We start from the raw sequence: 19,289 nt of genomic DNA, 5'->3' as shown, positions 1-19,289 counted from the left end.
AGAGTCAATAATAAGAAACAGAAAGCAACAATCGGGCTTCAAAAGCACACACTAGAATATAAAAGAAGATAAATATAAACTGTAGGAAAAGAAAACAGTCTGCATTGTATCAGCATTTCTCAGACTTTGATGTGCACACAAATCACCTGGATCTCCTGATAATCGCTAATTTTGATTCACCAGGAGTGGGAAGGGATCTGCGAGTCTGCATTTCTAGTAGTTAGTATGGATTCCTCTGGTCTTATTGCCACACTTTGAATAGCAAGGTGCTATATTATCTTAGCTACCTTCGGTTCTTCAGTGATAAGAAAAGGAAAGCTTATTCCACAAAAAATGCAGACTCAGTGAACAGCATTGAACTGTTTTTGGAAATTGAAAACTCAGTCATGCTCATGGGGTCTAAGAAAGCGGAGAGGTCCACTGATTGTTCCTTTATTACTTTATTTGATAACTTCCCTAGAAAGCAATGCCAAATAGTTTGAGAAGCTGAAACAACTTTGTTGAGGCAAGAAAGAGAGAGCCCGCTCTGTTCTCTGGAACTTTTAGAAGGAGATCGTCTTTAGCTCACATTGTCACTTACCACCAGGAGAGCTAGGACAAAGAAAATCTGTGACTACTTAAAAGATACATGAAGTAATTCTCTCCTCACTGTTCAGCAAAAAGGTAAACAAGTCAGCTTACTATGCTTCAACTCCTGTCCCCATAAGAGGTGGGCACCGTGGACCGTTTTTAGGCACCAATGCCATAGTGAGTCCATGAAGCCGCCATGCACTCAGCATAACAGTGACCTCATAAACAAAGACATCTAGCAATTGCCTCTTCCAAAACATGGTCTCAGGCTTCTCACCAGGCTTCAATAGTTGATACCAGATATTTTACCATCTGATTCATCCTCACAGGAAATTTTTCAAGAGAATTAGGTTCTAAATATGTGAGGTCAGGCTGCTGTCTCTGACAGATCATTCTCCAAAGCACATTTTCCCCACATTTCGCTGGACAATATTTTGAGAGTTCACATACATAGTTTCTTCTTTCCTTCCTCCACTGTGTAAATAAATAGAATGTTTGGTGTCTAGGGAGAACACACGGCCAACAGTGATATTCTGGGCCACGTTAGAACCTGTGGCAATAAGAAAATTCGGTAATACTGATCCTGTCTTTATTTAAAAATTTGGTATTTGTTTATCATGCATTTTTGCATTGATTTTGATTTTTTGAAATTGTATTACACCTTATTAATCTTGATTATTAGGATTACGCGTCCCCTTAAGTTACATGCCCAAGGTAAGTACCTCACTCATCTCTGTTAACCAGATGGAAAGACGACACGACTTCCCAGGTTGGGTTTCATGAAAGCCTAAGCCTGTGGCGTAAGATGCAGTTTGCAGGAAGGCACAGAGAAAATATGGAGGAATTTCCTGCATGAGCAAAAAGAAAACCCTTGAGCCAGGGGCGATAAACAGCTCCGTGTGTTCTAGAGCAGCCTAGATGCAGGTTTTAATCCCGGCGATGCTCTGTATAGCAGGCAAATCCTAAAAAATAAATGGGGTTTTTTTTGCACTTTTAAGGGGGTGATATTTTAGCCGTTAGGATTCGAAGGCTCGGGAAAAGATTCCTGCGCCCCAAGGATAACATGGAAATAGCAGAAAGCCTTGAACTTGGAAAAGTCCACGGAAAGAAAAAAATGAATATCTCCCTCGTGGGGTGTTAACCTGAATCTCAGGTTGTTGGGGGATTACTAGACATAAACAAGTGTATACTGCTTTTATGATTTCAGTAGACAAGTGTGTGTCTATGTGTTTGCTGAAGAGAGTGTTTAGAGAATAAGAAAAAATGTGTTATTTCTTGTATCTCTTAGACCAAAATTCATACTCTATGTATGTACACACACACACACACACACACACACACACACACACACACACACACACACAGACGACTCAGCCTTTTCAGTAGTATCTAGACCCCGGTTGGGGAAAACCTACACATTTGTCAAAATGTTTAACACATGGACCACTGTTTCTTCATGGACACATTAGATATTCTTAGTATTGTCTCCTGATCTAACCAGTTTCTAAGGCTATCGCATCCTCAATCTCACTAAAAGAACAAGGATCAATTTGCTATGATGATATTGAAGGACTACAACTCCCAGGCCCTGGATGATTAGATCTGGAGGGTTCTGTACTCCTGATGAATCAATTCATAGTCTAAACCGAATACTTTAAACTGTCATGAATATCTGGAATTAGGACAACCTGACGGAGCCAGGAAGCCATTAGAACGCGGAGGGGACTAAAATCTGATGGTCACGTAGGATCAGGGATGAATTCAGTGATATCACTGTGTGGAATCCTCTGCGCATGCATAAAGGATCAGAAAGAGAAGTCTCGTGATAGCAAGAAAACCTCTCGGCACAGAGAAGCAGAGTTAAGAGATGCACGGAACAAAGCAGAGATGAAAACCCATGCTTGAGGAATGGAGAAAACATTGTTTTTTTCTTTGAGGGCGTTTATCCACTAACGACTACAAGCTATTGGCTGAAAGCTTCCCTGGAGAGAGAGGAAGAGGGAGATGTCATTTGCCCAGCATTTTGGTCCTGCAGCATGGGTATGTGCGACTGCAGAAGACTCAAGAAGCCAGAGAGAGCCGCAGCTTCACAGATAACAGCAGCCGGAAACTAGGCCAGAACGCAGAACCGCTCAGCACTAGAGAAGGATTGGGGTGGGCGGGCAGGGGGTGTGCAGCGGCGGGGAGGAGAGATTCGACTTCTTAGCCATTTCCCCAAAATTAAAAAAATAAAAATAAAAATAAAAAAAGTACTTGAACTAAAAAACAAACAAACAAAAAAAAATTCTAAATCATACTGACTTCATACTGACTGTGTCTTAGGAAGAAATGGACAGTGAGAAAGAACCTGAGACCAGTGAAAGCTGTTCCCGTTCTGACTGGCAGGTACTGGGGCTACACGACCCAATCATGCAAAGGCTGAGCCCCGACCCCAGATGCTGGAAGTGCCCGGCATTGCACGCACCATACTTACGCGACGCCCTGAGACACAAGCTTATCCCTCAAGCTCCCTCTGAGATGGAACCGATGTTTATCCCCTGAACTGGGCCTCGGCATAAAAGGAGGTATTATTGCATTCAGTGGATGCCACATCGACCTCAAAAGGGAAAAGTGCTTTGACCACAAAAGTAAATTTTCAGAGATGAAAGGCTGGGGGCCTACAGGGAGAATAAAGTTGGCAGCCTGTGAAAAACTCAAGCTAACCTGAAAGCCATTCTGTAGCACCACAGTGGGCAACTAAATCATTCTGTTGGAAAATTGTAAACCAGTTACTGAGCCAACTGCACTTCAGGTAGGAAGAAATGCTTTAAAGTGGCCCATGGATCCCCTTTAATGGGTGTGTCAAGATACCGATGACCTTATGTTAGAGAGCAAGAGTGTCTATTCAAAGTTAAAATGTTAGGAAACTTTAAAGAGAGATTCTTGTGTTTAAAAAATTCTATCAATCGTAACTTTGTTAATTTAAAAATAATGTGAGTGTTTTTACACAAAATTCAACAGATTATTAGTAATGTCCAAGAAAAACATTTTAAATCATTTTTTTAAAAAAATGTTTAGTCATGCTTTGCATACTCACAAATTTTCAAAAGAAACTGTAATACCTGTGAGGTGGCTAAGTTAAAGGAGAAATATTTTAAAGTAGTAGGCAACACTTTATTAAAAATCTTTGCATTGTCATCAGAACCAACATTCAAACAGCGGCAGATATAGGGAAGAAGTGAATAGCTGATCAGTTAGATGTAAGTTTAGCCAAAATAATTCTCAAACTTATTGATTCTATACCTATTATGTAACTATTACGAATGTTTCAATGTGAATTTTATTTTCTGGTCTGATCTAATAGTTTCATAGAGATATTTTCTTTAAAGAATCAGTACAAAAGCAATTCTAAACTCGCTCCTCAATCGTCAGCCCTTAAATTCTGGCCTTTTTATTCATTCTCAGTAATCAAGTTTCTTAAAATACTGAAATTCTGGTACATTTCCTCTCCATGTTCTAGGGAATATTTCTTGTGAAGAACTTATCCTGTCCTTCTCAACTAGTGATTTTTATTATGCATGGCTCTACCTGTCCAGATAAGCATTTCAGATAGACCACTGAGGCCCTAGGCTAGAGAGTAAAAACTGAGGGGGGCGGAGAGACAGTTACGATGTTAAAAAAAAAAAAAAAGGAGGACATTTATAAGGGATGCTAAAGAAGCACGGGAGTGAATCTACAGAGGTGCCCAGATTTCTGTTCTTGGCAACTGAATGGTGCCAACCATGAGCTCGGGACACCGACAGAAGAAAAGTGATTTGGATGTGGCTCCTTCGCACAGCATTCAGCACGTCTGCTTTTCGTGCGTTAGGTCCTGGGTTTGCGGCCCAGGTACCACCACCCATGGCCTGTAGCTACACTGCCTCGAACAAGCCTGATGTTTGATCTCGGAAGCTAAGCAGGGTCGGGCGTGGTTAGTACCTGGATGAGAAACCACCTAGGAAGACCAGGTGCTGTAGGCATAAATAATAATAATGAGTAATTTTTTTGAAGTGATTCGTATCAGCTCTGTGAGCGTGTGTGCATGTGATGGAGGTTGCATGGGTGGCGCCTGGCTCATTTCACTTGATTTACATATTTACAGACTATGATATTTCTCTTTTCAGTATCATCCTTTCCTAATATGGTAGAGTCTGTCTTTTCCGTTAGTCTAATTTCCCTCACAGTGAAGGTCCGTTGGAATCATTATAATCCCTAGGAATTTTGTTTACAATATATATAAAACAATATATTTTCCTGACTTTGTCCTCACAGAGGTTTTATACATTTAGAATATGTACTGAAAATTTCAATCAAAAACGCACCAGTTTCTAACATGGAGGTTATCTCAATATTAATGGGAAATTTAACTCAGTTATGTAATAAAAGTCACATCCAGGCTCAGTCCAGAAGAAAACTAGAAGCTAATGTGACTTAAAAAATTAAACCCAGTTTGCCAATTTCTAAATTGATCAGGGCGTTTTGTCAGTGGGTGTGTTGTTCAATATCGCTGCCAAAATATGGAAGAGCAAAGCAACCAAACTAATGAGAAAAGGGAATTTTATAACTGATTTCCATGAATCATATAGAAGCAGAGTAATTAAAAGCAGGCAAAACGGTATCATGACCTAATAACCCCCTGCGTTGTACAGTTAGATAGCCTCAAATACAGATCCAAGCTCCAAGATGTGAGATTCTGCTTAATTTTCTTATGCTCTCTAAAGATCAGCTTTTTCATCTATAAAATGGGGCAACAGTGATATCTTCTTCAATTGAAACTTTATGAGGATTAAATAATATTAAAGTAATGCAGTCTTACACTAATAAGTGAGCAGTAAGAGTTATTGTTTACAATACCATATTATTATAATTGGACTATAACACAATGAAGATAATATGCATGTTCAGTATCCATATGTTCATTGATAGGAATTTTTACATCTGATAAACGAGTTCTTTGTCACATACATGTAGCCGAAATTTCCCACACAATAACTTGTCTTTTCGTTCTCTTATTAGCTACTTGGATAAATAGAAATTTATAATTTTAATAAAATGTATTTTTCAGTGTTTTTTTTTTCCTTATTTCATGATCATAAAGTGGAAATTTTAAAAAAGGGGGACGTGTATGTACTGGATGGAGGAAGAGAAATCGAGAACAACACGGGTTTTTGGTGTGAATAACTACATGATCAGTGACTTCATCTACTGCGCTGGGGAAAACTGTAGAAACAGGAGTCACAAACCAAAATCCTATTTTGAATCTGTTATGTTTAAAATGATCTTTATCTGTTCATGAGAAGGTTTGTGCTATAGTTTTAAATTTGGCCACATGATATTTAAACACATGGTACTGAATGACAGTTCCCAAGAAATAAACAAATAGAGAGAAGAGGGTATGCTAACAATGCTGGGATATGCCTAAATTTAAAGTTTTAGGGGCAGAAACTTGCAAAAGAGAATAAGAAGTAGTGAGGCAAAAAAAAAAAAATCAGAATGGGCTGATGTCACAAAATCTAAGAAAGGAAAGTGGAACAAGAAGATGTACTCAGTAGCAGACAATCTGCTACTGAGATGTCAAATAAGATAAAATCTGAGAAATATTATTGGACTAAGCTATAAAAAGTTGTTTTTCATCTTCACAAAAGCAAGGGCAATATTGGTTAGAGAGAGACATTGAGTGATGGGTAAAGAAGTAGAGACAACGAGGTCAGATCCGAATTTCAAAAGAACGTTCTGTAGTAGGGAAGGTGATAAAAATAGAGGGGTATCGACAGGAGAACGGAGGAAACTCTTCCAGCTTTTCAAAAGGGAGAGGAACATGCTCTGAGAGGGCGAGGGATCCAGAGCTCGGTGCAAGACGCGTTAGACCAGATCGGGAAGGGCATGTTCGCTCTGTTTGCAGAGTAGGAAGCCATGGCATGTAGGTACAGATATAAGTTGGCTTATAGGCAGAACGGTAACAGCACTGAATTTATATTTTATAAAAATCATTCTAGTTGCAGTCCGAAGAATGGATTGAAGTGATTATTTTAATACTCAAAGTGAGAGACAGGAAGAGCCTTATCCAGGGGAGGAGCGGAGGTGATGGAGAAGAGGAAGCACGTTGACAGACTCTAAAAAGAGAACAGACTGGAGCCAATTATGGATTAGAGGCAGAAGTTACAGGTAAAAAAAATAATAATTTGAAGATGATTCCTACTTACTGTCCCAGGGGGCATCTTATTATTCAGCTAAGGAATACCAGAGGGAGGGAGGGGAAATTCAGAGAACAAAAAATCTCATTTGATCATGTAGATTTTGAAGTGCCTGGGAGAGGTGCAGGTGACTGTTTAGATTTATGCTTTTCATATAAGTCTGCTAGTTTAGACCTAGACACAAGTCTACACGCAATATAAGCTGTGAAGCTTTTATTTCAGCTAAAAATAATGGCCGGTTTGCTTTTTAAATTATGATTTGTTTGGCCTCTAGACACATGAAAAAATTAAAACGCATTTAACAAATAAATGCAAAAATTGCTTCTATTAAATTAAGCACACATTAAAACACCTAACCTAATGTTCCATACCAAGCTGAGGTAACAATGTCCTGAATAAAACAGTTTCAGTCCCAGCCACGCTAGGCTAGAGTCATTAAAATAATCGATTGTGATAGTGTAGGTTACTCATCTAAAACGTTTAAAAGATGTAAACCGTATTTCACTTATCTAATTGATCATTGGACCAATGTATAAACAGGGATATATTGAGAATTTTTCCCATCTTGATAGTCAAACACTTATTTTTTATATGTATCACATATACATTGCAACTGTATGCAAATGACTGTATGCCTAGAGAACATTTGTGTAGAATTGGAACGTTCTGCTGTTGTTTCAAACATGCTTAAGATGGAAATGAAAGTGCTTCCTCTTCTCTATTTCTTTTTTTAACATATTATAATTTCTAATGTGATTCTTCTCATTCTCAGAAAGATTGTATCTTGTCCGAGGAAGATATGTTCCTTTATGTGGGTATCTCTCTTTCGCGAACGCAGTTATTTTGTTCTGCCACAGTCAGGTAAGAAGATAGCGATGCATCAGAAACACATATTTCTGAGAACGTTTCCCTGGTATTGCCTTTCGCTATTAATTAAGCAGCAAAACAGAACCTATGTGAAGATTTTTATTTGCAGATTCCAGATTTTGTTATTGTCTACAATGATGAATATCAAAATTACCCTCTCCCTTTCGCTTCCTCCTGCAGAGACGGCAGTCGGTGTGGAAAGAGCTGTGACCAGTGATCTCGCTGCAGCACGGCTCTGGCCTCGGGCAGCAGGTGAGAGGGAGGACGTAAACTGGCTGCTGCATGTGAGTCGCCGACCAGATTCTGCATTCGCACGGTCGTATCTAACACTCACATCTCCGTGAAACCCGTGTTCATCAGTGACCGTTCTCCATCTCGTTTCAGAGATGATAAAGTGATATGAACAGGCATGGAACTATTTCCCCAAATTCACGCACCTCTGCGACTGGGCTAAGACATCAGCGAAGATCTATCTATAGGATGCATGAACTCGAGCTCTACCGATGACATCATCTTGGGACGTAAAGCAGGTCACTCCACAGACCCATGGGGGAAAAAAAAAAAAAAATGCTGGGCTGAGATTGTTTCTGTGGGCCTCTGGACTTCTGGAGATATTTTACCACTTGTTGTATGATTATTTCTCCAAGTCAAGTTTGTCCGAAAGTAATTCACGGAAATCAATTCAAAGTATAAATGGGGTTTACTGGGAGAGAATAGGTTTCTTATTGGAGTCAACGATAAGGCAAAGAAGATCTGGGTCCCATACACACTGGACTTAAAAATCAAGACTCAAGTTGATGTTCTTTATCTCTCTAGGACCACGTGCTTCCTCTTCTCTGTTTCTTTTTCTTTTTTTGTATCAGCAGCATCTTTCCATTGGTCCAGCACGTGGCCTAGCAGAGCCACACATCCTGACCATGACCGTGAACTTCCAGAGCTTGGCTGGGTGACAAGGAAGCCATTAGCTACATATAGTTATTTAAATTAAAGTTAAATTTAGTAAAAAAAGAAAAATTAAAAATCACTTTGTCTTAATAACCACATTCTAATTGTTCGATAGCCATATTTCATCATCACAGAAAGTTCTATTGGACAGTATAGTTCCAATTCTTCGCTCGTCATGCATTGTTTGTAATTTCTATGCCTCCTGGTTCAAATTCTCAATTCATTTGAGACAGTCATGCAAGTTCCTGATTCCTTGCAGGTGTCCATTCCTGGTTTCGTCACCTTTGATGAGGAAGAAAATGATCTTTTGCCTAATTTGCGAAGCCTGTATGTGGGGGGCGGAGGGGGGACGGATAGCAAAGTCTGGTACTTTCTCTTTTCTTGATTTCACAGATACAACGTCCATGTTAACAGGATTCCAAATTATCTACTACTGTTGATTTTTCCCCTACAATGGAACTCAAACCTTGATTCTTTAGTTCGCCCTCTTCTTGTATAATTTGTATTAGGTTGGAAATTGGTAAGTAGCAGATATATAATTAAGTTGGAAAGAGATTCACAATATTTTCTCTGATACTGTATTTACTTCAAAATTAAATAAAAGAATTTGACAGCAGAACATATAGAGCTCAAAACTATTTTTTTCAAGAAGGAAAATGTTTTCCAACTATATCGGAAATTTCATTCTTTCCCGGTTTTACGTCCCTGTATATTGCTCTCGGAAATTGCTCCCTGAGCAAACGACTGTTTGATATTTTTGGCAGGAATGTCTTACAGCTAATTACACAAGTGAGGAGCATAAACCTCTTTTTCAAACTAGGGCCACGGACGGCAACTCATTTACCCAGGAAGTAATATCAAGAGAGTTTCATCCTCCACATACATCTGTGAACTTGGTGCGATTTCCGTATGACCTTGTGAACACACTTAGGTCACCTCCCAGGGCCAGAGCAGTGGATGTGCAGGTGGGGGGCCCAAGTCCTATAGTTCACTGGCTGCAGAGAATACCTGCCTCTGATCTCTGCTGTGCGGTTTTTGAGAATTTCACTCTAATGTACAGAAGGGTTTGTGAAGACTGTGTGGGCCATAAAAACATGACATCGCAAACTAAAATTCTCTGTTAGTATCCATGCCAGTTCTGTGTTTCTAATGGTCTGATCTGATTAGTAGGTATATTGTTACTTAACACCATTATCTGTTAGCGATTCTATCGGAGAAGCTTACATAAATTAATCTAACCTTCAGAGACTTTTAAATGTAATTAAGGTTTATGATAACTTTGAGCTCTTTGGATGAAAGTCACTATTGAAATAAACTGCTTATTGATGTCATGACATTGCTGATGATAGAAAAACACATTAGAATACTATTTATATGAAAATTGGACTATGGTTCAAGTATGTGAACAACATAAAGGAAATCCAGTGATGTACATATTTTTATTACTCTTTAATATAATATTTTACTTTATGTTCTACTTTATGTGACAAAGATAAATATCAAGTCATTTTAACAATTTTAAATGAATTGAGTATTAGGGTTAATAATATTGGACATGTCTCATCAATTTGAAAGTAAATCATCTAATATTTCTTATTATCAATATTTTCCAATATTATTCAAAACCAAATTTAGCAGCAGATAAATGTTTTACATTTCGCGATTACAGATATAAAATTCTCTTTGCCCACTCCTCAGTTTGTCAAAACTCCCACTGCCTCTCACCTAGGCTATTTTTCAATACCTTCCCAGGTAGTGTCCTTGCTCTTTTGTTAGTCTCTTTCCTCTCTACATTATGCCGTCTTCCTAAGGCAGAGCTAGAAGGCAATTTGAAACAAGAGGGAAGGGATTTCAGATCTTTTTCACTGTGACTTGGAAGCATTATTTTATTTCTGTAATACTGGCATTTTCTCATGTGATTATAATGATTAAATGAGGTAATCCATGAGCAAACAGCAGGCATATGACTGAACCACAATCAACCTAACTTCATAGAAACTTGTAATGTCTCCTCACTATGAATTAATGACCAATCTCCTTACCAAGACAGCCAAGTCCCGCATCATAAGATCATGTCTCCTTTCAAGGCTTTTAAATGCTACAATTCTGGACAAACCAGAAGTATCAGCATTTGATGAGAGCTTATCTTCTTCCACTCTTAAACTGTACTTCTCTGTGAAGCCAGGCTTTTATATCTCCTGCCCCGTTCCCCTGGAATGACCCAACCCTCCCTTTCCTTTCCCCAGATCCGACCCACATCTAACCTTCTAACCACCTTCCTCAAGACACATCTGATTTCCCACAGCAGAAAGCTCCCTTTTCTTCCTATCTACTCCTGAAATCCACAACTTGACTCAGAGATGCTGCAGTTATTAAATGAGGTAAATTGCTCTATTTGTGCAAATATTATTATTTTTTCCCTTGAGAATTAAACCATTGAAAACAGGAAGCACCTCACTCTGAGCTCTTACAGATTTTTGTTTTATAGGTGTCTTTTTTCCTTCCTTCCTTCCTTCCTTCCTTCCTTCCTTCCTTCCTTCCTTCCTTCCTTCCTTCCCTCCCTCCCTCCCTCCCTTTTTAAAAGATATACATAGGCAAAACAGTCATTCCTAGATTGAGTTACTTACGGAGGTTACCTGACATAATTAGTAAAACAAGAGCCAAACAGTAATCATGAGCACGACAAACACAGATGTAGTCAGCACTAGGAGAACTTGTGATTTTAGGTTACACCCCGTGTGCTTTCCTCACGAACAGTGTGGAGGAGGGAGGACGGAAGACAGGGGCCATGTTAGGCCACGACATCAATACTGAAGAGGACTATGAACAAACCGACTATATCATGTATTGTGAGAACAGAAAAGTAACACGTTATTCAAATTATGTTATAAACAAATGAGCAAATCAAATACTATATATATATTTTTAAACATTATCAAAATTCTGCAATTTATTCCTTAAAATTACCCCCCCCCAAAAAAAACTATTTAGTGGGTTCTTTCAATGAGAGTGTAGAAATCGCCTTATAAATGATGTTGCCATATGGTCAAGACTGGCATATGCCTGTAACGTGTAATGCCACATAAAAAAAAAACAGTATGTGCCACCGGGCAGGAAATCATGAAATATCAATTGCCTTTACTTTCTTTCTCCCATCTAGTTTTGGAAATTATTCGTATATTCCATAATATTTGTTAAGCCATTCATTTGCTCAACAAATAGTTATTGGGTAAGTGTTACATGTCAGGCATCATCCTACACAGTAGAAATATAGCAATGAAAGAAATATAAAGGAAAAGGCCTTGACGTCATGGAGCTTCTATTCTTACTGGGGAGATATCAGAATACGGGGGATGAATGAGATAGCTGGCTAGATAGATAGATAGACAGATACATAGGTCATCAGGTGGCAAAAAGTACAAAAGAATATAAGTGGGTCAAATACTTAGAAAGTACTGAAGGTAGCTTGCATTACTTTAAATATAAATGTCATGGAAGTCTTGTTAAGGCATCTTTCGGACAAAGACCTAAATGGATTGGTACAGATAATTTTTTTTTCTTTACCCACATTAACTAGGGAAGAATAATCTCACTAGACTGAGTTATGCCAAGAATGTTATTTTGGATGACAATAGTGATTGAAGAGCCATAGTTAGGGTGTTACATGAGATACAAGAAGTAGATTTAAATAAGAGCATCGAGATAAAAGAACGGTCTCTGGTTTCAACGAATTTGAGTCTGAAATACGTTTAGTACTGTCAGTAAGTAGAAATATGGAAGACAGATCAAAGTTAGAGTAATAGATTTCTGAATCTCTCCTATACTTTAGCAGTTGAATAATGTACCAAAATAACCATGTATAACCAGAAAGCGAAGAGGACTGAAAATACAGCCTTTGGAAATATGCCACGTGTGTGACATTATTCAATGAGGAAGAGAACTAGGGGACAATTCGGGTTATGTACACAAGCGAAGTGTTTTAGCAAACAGCATCTAAGTATGATGAAAACATCAACTCGAAAAGATCTCCAAAATAAATGACATATGACACATGACACATATAATGATCTTGACCATTGTCTGTATCAAATATAAGGTAAATTTAATTTTCCCATTGAGAAGAGATTCATTAAAAACTTTGTTGGCCAACTCGAGTGTTTAAAGTCCAAGGTTTTAATAATATTGGAAGCTATTATTATAGTTACTGTATTAATTACATACATGTTTAAGTTCAAAACATGACAGTATATCAATTTCAAATGTTATTTACTTACTCTCACAAAAGAATCAGATAAATAGAATATTAACATCATTTTGCTTTTGTAGATAATTGCGCTCAAGGAGTCTGGGATCCTCCTGCAGCCTCTGGTATAACATGATTCCTGAACTTTCCACTGTGATTAAGTTGGGGTGAGCATATAATGTGCTTTTGGAAACTCAGTCATGTGAAGAAGCCCACTGTGACGCTTTAAAAAGAAAACTCTCCCAGGAAAAAGGACAGGAGACATGATGAAAGAGCCCCTCCCTCCTTCCTGCCTTTGGACATAATTGTTTGAGGACATAATGTCCAAAGCTATGATGGGTGCTTTAAGTGAGTGTGACTTCTTGTCCCGTACGAACCCGAAGATGAACATCGACATGCTTACAATGACATAACCACAAAAGATGGAAGACTCTGAGTCTTTGATAACATTACTGAGTCACCAAACTATCCCTAATACTGCAACCTCTGGACATTTTGTCATGAGGGTTCATAAATATCCTTGTTGAAGCCACTTACAGTCAGACAGCCTTCAGCTCAAATATTTTACACAGTGCAATTAAGCAGGACAAAAAAATTAGCAAAGTGGCAGCGAAACTGGTTTAGGCAGGTTTTAACATGAGAATGCACAAGCTTTCAAATGAGGATGGAAATGAAGATGACAGGCGATGCTCGGTATCAATCAATTACATTGTAGGTTCAGAAAACATCCCGGTTAGTGTCTTATCACTAACTCGCTTGTTTTCTGAGCAGTTTCTAAGACTGGAAAATCAGTCACGTGAAGATACACGGTAAAATGTATATTCATTGGCCTTATCACTTTCGGACTCCCAGTTCACAAGGGTGCACGGATCTGCATTTTAAACAACCACCCCAAAGCGATTCTTACGTGGATTAAAATAATGGCTGGCAAGAGGTAAATTTAGAATGCTAGTCCCAACAGTTCCCGACCAGGAGGCGCTGGATGGGGATCTGAGCCTCTCAGGTAAAACACTTCAATAACCTTGAATTTAGTACCTGCAGGTTTAGTAATCCTGCTTAGGACTCAAACCAAAAAAACAAAAGGTCCACAGCCGCAAAGCTGAACCTCAAAGACGGAAGTGCTAAAGCGGGTGGTAAACCACCCTGCACAGAAGGTAATTGGCTGGCTCAGGGAAGGTGAGAAATTGAATCTTCAAATTGGGCTACGATACTTTCTACTTGAAAAGACATAAAAACCAGGGACTAATAGAAATGTAGCAGAGATTTCCAGCAGAGTGAGATCTGAAAAGGAACATTTGTTGCTGGCAATTAAATAAATTGCAGAACTAAGTAAGACGAATTCAAAACAGTGGCTGAGACAAAATCGGGATAGTTCGGAATAAAGAATGGCACTTGCGAGAGAGCAGATAATGAGTCCGGATGACCCCTCCAGAGAAGGCTAGATGAGGGGACAGAGGTGGAGCAGTGACTAGAGGAGCGAGCCCGTCATCGACATTCTGGCAGTACACCACATTCCAGTGACACTGTTCTTTTTAATCAAACGTGGCAAATAATCAACTATTTTGTGTTATCGTATTAACAGAGAAAAATCTGGGGGGGTGGCTATTCACAGCCAAGGAAGGGGCTAGTGCTGGATTCTATGACCTAAAAGAATGAGTGAATGAATAAATAAATAGCATATTCAATATCGACAATAGGTGCCTTAAGTATTACAAAACTTGTTTTAAAAACAATTAAGAATATAAGGCAGGTGAAAAGGGAGGTTAGACACATAATAATAGCAAGCGTATTCTGGAGCAAGAACGAGCTGTCGGTACTATTTCTAACTGCAGCAAGTAAATGTCAACCTTATTTTCTTGTCCAAACTGAGAGATATATCTCTTCTCTGTGAATGGAGTGTAAGTCGAAATGTATCTAGGCAAACACTCTTGTTAGTTTCTACATGACAAATAAATTACAAAATGAGGTGTCATTGAATAGCCTTGTTAATTCTGTTATTAAAAATATCATAATTTGTGGTTATTTCAATTTTATCAACATGAAAACTGGTGACCAATAATTCACATTCTATTTTCCCACTCTGCGCTTCGAGTTTTTCATCAAGAAATTTATCCGAGATAGAAATTAAAGTATCCCAAACTAAAAAAAAAAAAAAAATACAGAGCCCCTAGCAAATTCATTCTTCTAAGCAGTATTTAGTTCATCACTATCACTCAGCTGTGCAGGACAAAAATGTTATTGCTGATAAATTCTCCAGGATTAGAGTCTCCTTTTTGAAACACCAATACACGAGTCTTTAAAATGGGTTAAAAACAGACTTGATTGTAGTGGCTCCATTGCAAAACAATGGGCCATCTGTTTCATTAAGTCTTGAACAGTGCTCAGTCCTTTACTTCCTCTTGGCTAAATCTGTTTTTTTTTTCTTTTTCTAGAATTGTTGAGTTTCAGCCAGCCTCATGCACAACCCTCTTCAAGAGCTGTTCTCGTTCTGAATAGCTGAGCATCGGCTGGCTCAGCCACTGAATCAGCCCCAGAATGCGATCGCCTCCCTCCTCGCCACACTTTTTTTATTTAGAAGTCCATTTTCTCTAGTGGTGGGAAAAGGCTGACATAAATTGAACAAAAAAAAATATTTTACGTGACATAATGCATTATAATATAGGGGCTATATGGATGTGTATTGCAAATGCCCTTGTAAATATGTGTGTGTGTGTGTGTGTGTGTGTGTGTGTGTGTGTGTGGTAATAAAAGCAATATCTCACTTTTCTTATAATTTCAATGGCGTGGATACTCAGTATTCGACAGCAATTAGATACTGTCGCCAAAATAACACAATTATGGCAGATACTGCTGATTGTTTTTTCACTATTCTCTTTCCGTTTTCTAAAGAGAATCCTGGTTTTATTTAGCAAACCCCTTTCATCAACTTAGCCATTTGCTTTAGTCCTCGCTCCCAGGGAAGCAGTCCTGATTAGATCTCAAAGTCTGACTATTTTGCAAGCTTATTTTGTTAAGGGAAAAAAAGTGATCCAGTAGATTTAATCATTCACATGTTAGGAAACTTGAAAGGGGATCATACTCTACAGCAGGCACAGTGCTAAGCTTGGGGGAGCAAACGGGAAACCTCTCACACAGGACAGAAGTAATAAATGCTGTACGAAAGATATGCAGACATTACATAAGTGGAGGGATAAAAGAAGTAAAGTCAGACTGGAAGGGTAGGGAGATAGCTCCGGGGAACAGACTCTCTTATGAGAAAGGGTTTGCTGGATAGACAAGGAGAAAAGACACTGTGCCAGGGAAAAGGAAAAACTCAGTGACAAAACAAAGGGCATCAAGGTAACTGCTCGTAATTCAACACAAGTGTGACATGAAGTATGAGGAATGACGAGGCACAAGTTACTCCTGCATGTACATCCTGGGGGACTTCGTATGCAAGCAAATGAAATGCGTCTTCACCTTGCAGGTTTTAGGCTGCTTCTGGGTGTGGAGATGGATGTGACGTTATAAGATTTATCATCTAGACAGATGATTTGGTTACCGCCATGGAAGACTGACACTGTTCATAGTCTATAATAGAGGTTGAGAACTTGTTTCTATCCAGAGGTTGGTGTCTCTGGGGATAGAGGAGCCAGAACTGATTCAGAGAATACGCGATAGGTAATATCAACAAAGCTGGTGAACAAGCGAATGCGCAAAATTAGGAAATGATGCTTTTAGATCAAAACCTGTTTTCTAGTTTAGGCTACTGATGACATTGTGAGGGCATGAACAGGGTGTTCACTATAGGTGAATGGCAAAGAGAATTCTAGTATGGACTCAAGAGCATTCTTGGCATGGCAATTTAATAGCTGTCTTAAGGGTAGGAAGTTATGTGACAGGTACATCTGAAAATACACTTTTTTTAAAAAAAAGCAATTATCATCTACAGGAAAAAAAGAAAGGAAATGCAATTAGGGTAAATACACCATTTACATAGTTTATCATGATGTGAGAATATTGATTTATAAAAAATCATAACATTAAAAGGAGGAAGGGAGCAAGAATAGTAATTAAGAATGATAATTCTTTGCCTTTCACGAAATGAGATAATATCTGAAGTTGACACTTCAAAATAGCAGTAAGGTCTGTAATTTTCCAATCTGGAAATAAACAAAACTTCTGAGACGGTGAACCATTCGTGGGGAGTGAGACAGAATGCGATAAATGAGGCAGCAGAGTTCTAACATTTTATCACCGCCTTATAGTACCGGCTGATTTTTTAAACTCTGTGCATGTATTACTCTCGTAAGAATAAAACTAGTTAAAACAAAGGATTAAACAGAAGAATAGGATGAGTGGGAGGAACAATGCTCAAGGGCTGATGGTTTCGACAGCTCCCGTGTAGGGGTGCACATAAAGCAGTCGCCAGCACTGTATACCTATTGTTGGAGCTGAGAGAGTCACCTGATTTTTCTCTAGGGAGGATATTTAAAGAAAAAGGAGATGTTCGGGCTTCCGTAATTATATTTAATAACGTATATTGTTTTTAGCGTGAAATGATGTCCCTCAGTTACTTGAACTTTTCCAAGGTATTTGAAATATTCATCTGAACACACACACACATGCACACACACACACACACACACATGCACATGCACGTGCACACGCACACAGTTCTATTGCTTATATTTGCTTGGTCTTTCCCACTCTGAACAAGAAAGTAAAAGATAATGTTATTTATACTGTATTATTATTATATTTCGGAACTGGAACATTACTCATCTGCTTGATTTCAGCAGTCCGTAGTTTCTGAGCAGATCTTTCTCATTGGGTATAATCACACTGATCAAGAATGCATACACACACAGGTACATAGTTAATGCCCGACCCAACAGATTTAGTTACTACCAATTCTTTAAAATCATGAAATTTCCTTTTTAAAAGACTCAAACAGCTTATATTAATATGTGAAAAAGAATGAAGAGCCGCGATCATATTTAAAATCAGTTGAACACGAACAGGGCTCGGGGTCGAGGCGGGAGAAGGGTTCACAGGAGCAGGTCACTGCAGTGGAGCTCAGAGTCCCCTGCAGTGCAGAGGGTCAGGAGGTGGGGTGGGGGGGAGAGAGTGAGAGACGGGGAAGCCTAAAGCCTGCCAACCCCGACGTCAAAAATCGGGTCAGACTCAATATTGCATTTTCACTTACAAAACTCAAATATTAGCTGATATTTTTGGCCATCACCAAAAACATCATCTTTTACTTAATTGCTATTGTTAACTCACAAGGTGATCATCAGGATGACCCACTTGTCTAAGTGTAAGCTTAAATAACTTAAAAATGCACAAAAATTTTGGAATAGCCTTCCTATCGCTACCCATTTTTATTTACCTTAATTTTCACAATGCACTTTTTTTCATCTGGGATCACATTCCTTTTGCTTGGGAAATATACGTTAACATTTGCTTTACGAGGACTTGTTGGTACAAATTTTCTTAGTTTTTGTAAAGTATATCTGTATTTTGCTCTTCTTTTCAAAACAATACTTTTAATCTGATAGATGGATGGGCGACCGCTAATTTTTTAAACAGAAGATATTCATCTGTCGCTTTCCATGTCTAATATTTTTGTTGAGAATCCTGCTCGGTCCGTCACTGCTTTCAAAATAGTGTACCTATTACCTGGCCCTTTGAGTACTACGACTGTTTTCACTGTTTTTCTTTTTCAGAAATTTTACTGTGATTTTCTGTGGTGTAATGTTCTTCATATTGAAACTGATTTGGGTTATAGTAATTTTTAAATCTGTGTCTTGATACTGTATACCAGGATTAAAAAATTCTTAACTGTTTCTCATTATTTATTGCTTTTATTTCCTTTCTCTCTACTCTTCTCCTGGGAATCCAATTACATCTAAGTTCGTACATCTCTCTGTCTTCTCTGCCTCTCACCTCCTTCTCTGTATTTTTTACCCTTTGCTTCTATGTTTAATCTTGAATATTTTCTTCACTCTGTCTTCTAATTTACTTATTCTCTTTTCAGATGTAAGGAATCTATATTACCTCTACTCTCTGAGGTTTAGAAAAAAATTAATAGACTTTATTTGTTAGGATAGTTATATATTTACAAACTTCCCCTTTTATTGACATCTTACATTAACATGATGCATTCGTTATAATCAGTAAACCAAAATTGACATATGACTATTAACAAAAGTCCACTGTTTATTCAGACTTTCTTAGTTTTTATCTAATGTCATTTTCTGTTCCAGGATATCATGCAGGAAACTGCATTACATTTAATCATCTTATATCCTTAGGCTACTCTTGGCTGTGACAGTTTCTCAGATTTTTCTTGTTTTTTGGTGGCCTTTACACTTTTGAAATCTATCAGTCAGGTATACAGTAGGATGCCCTAAAATTCAACTGATGTCTGAAATTTTTCAAAATTAGACTGGGACGATAGGTTTTCGGGA

The 19,289-nt window shown here is 38.3% G+C and overlaps 1 long non-coding RNA gene across 1 annotated transcript; it reads left to right on the top strand.

Moving 5' to 3' along the window:
* Nucleotides 1-6,407: 6,407 nt before the first annotated feature.
* LOC107516233 lies at nucleotides 6,408-7,843 on the top strand. Its single transcript, XR_001598225.2, has 3 exons — nucleotides 6,408-6,753; nucleotides 7,555-7,643; nucleotides 7,830-7,843. It is a non-coding gene; the product is annotated as an uncharacterized LOC107516233 (long non-coding RNA).
* Nucleotides 7,844-19,289: the final 11,446 nt, after the last annotated feature.

The sequence above is a fragment of the Rousettus aegyptiacus genome, unplaced genomic scaffold (genome assembly GCF_014176215.1).
Source record: "Rousettus aegyptiacus isolate mRouAeg1 unplaced genomic scaffold, mRouAeg1.p scaffold_m13_p_16, whole genome shotgun sequence".
Classification (NCBI taxonomy): Eukaryota; Metazoa; Chordata; class Mammalia; order Chiroptera; family Pteropodidae; genus Rousettus; species Rousettus aegyptiacus.
This window is presented reverse-complemented; position numbering and strand designations above follow the sequence as displayed.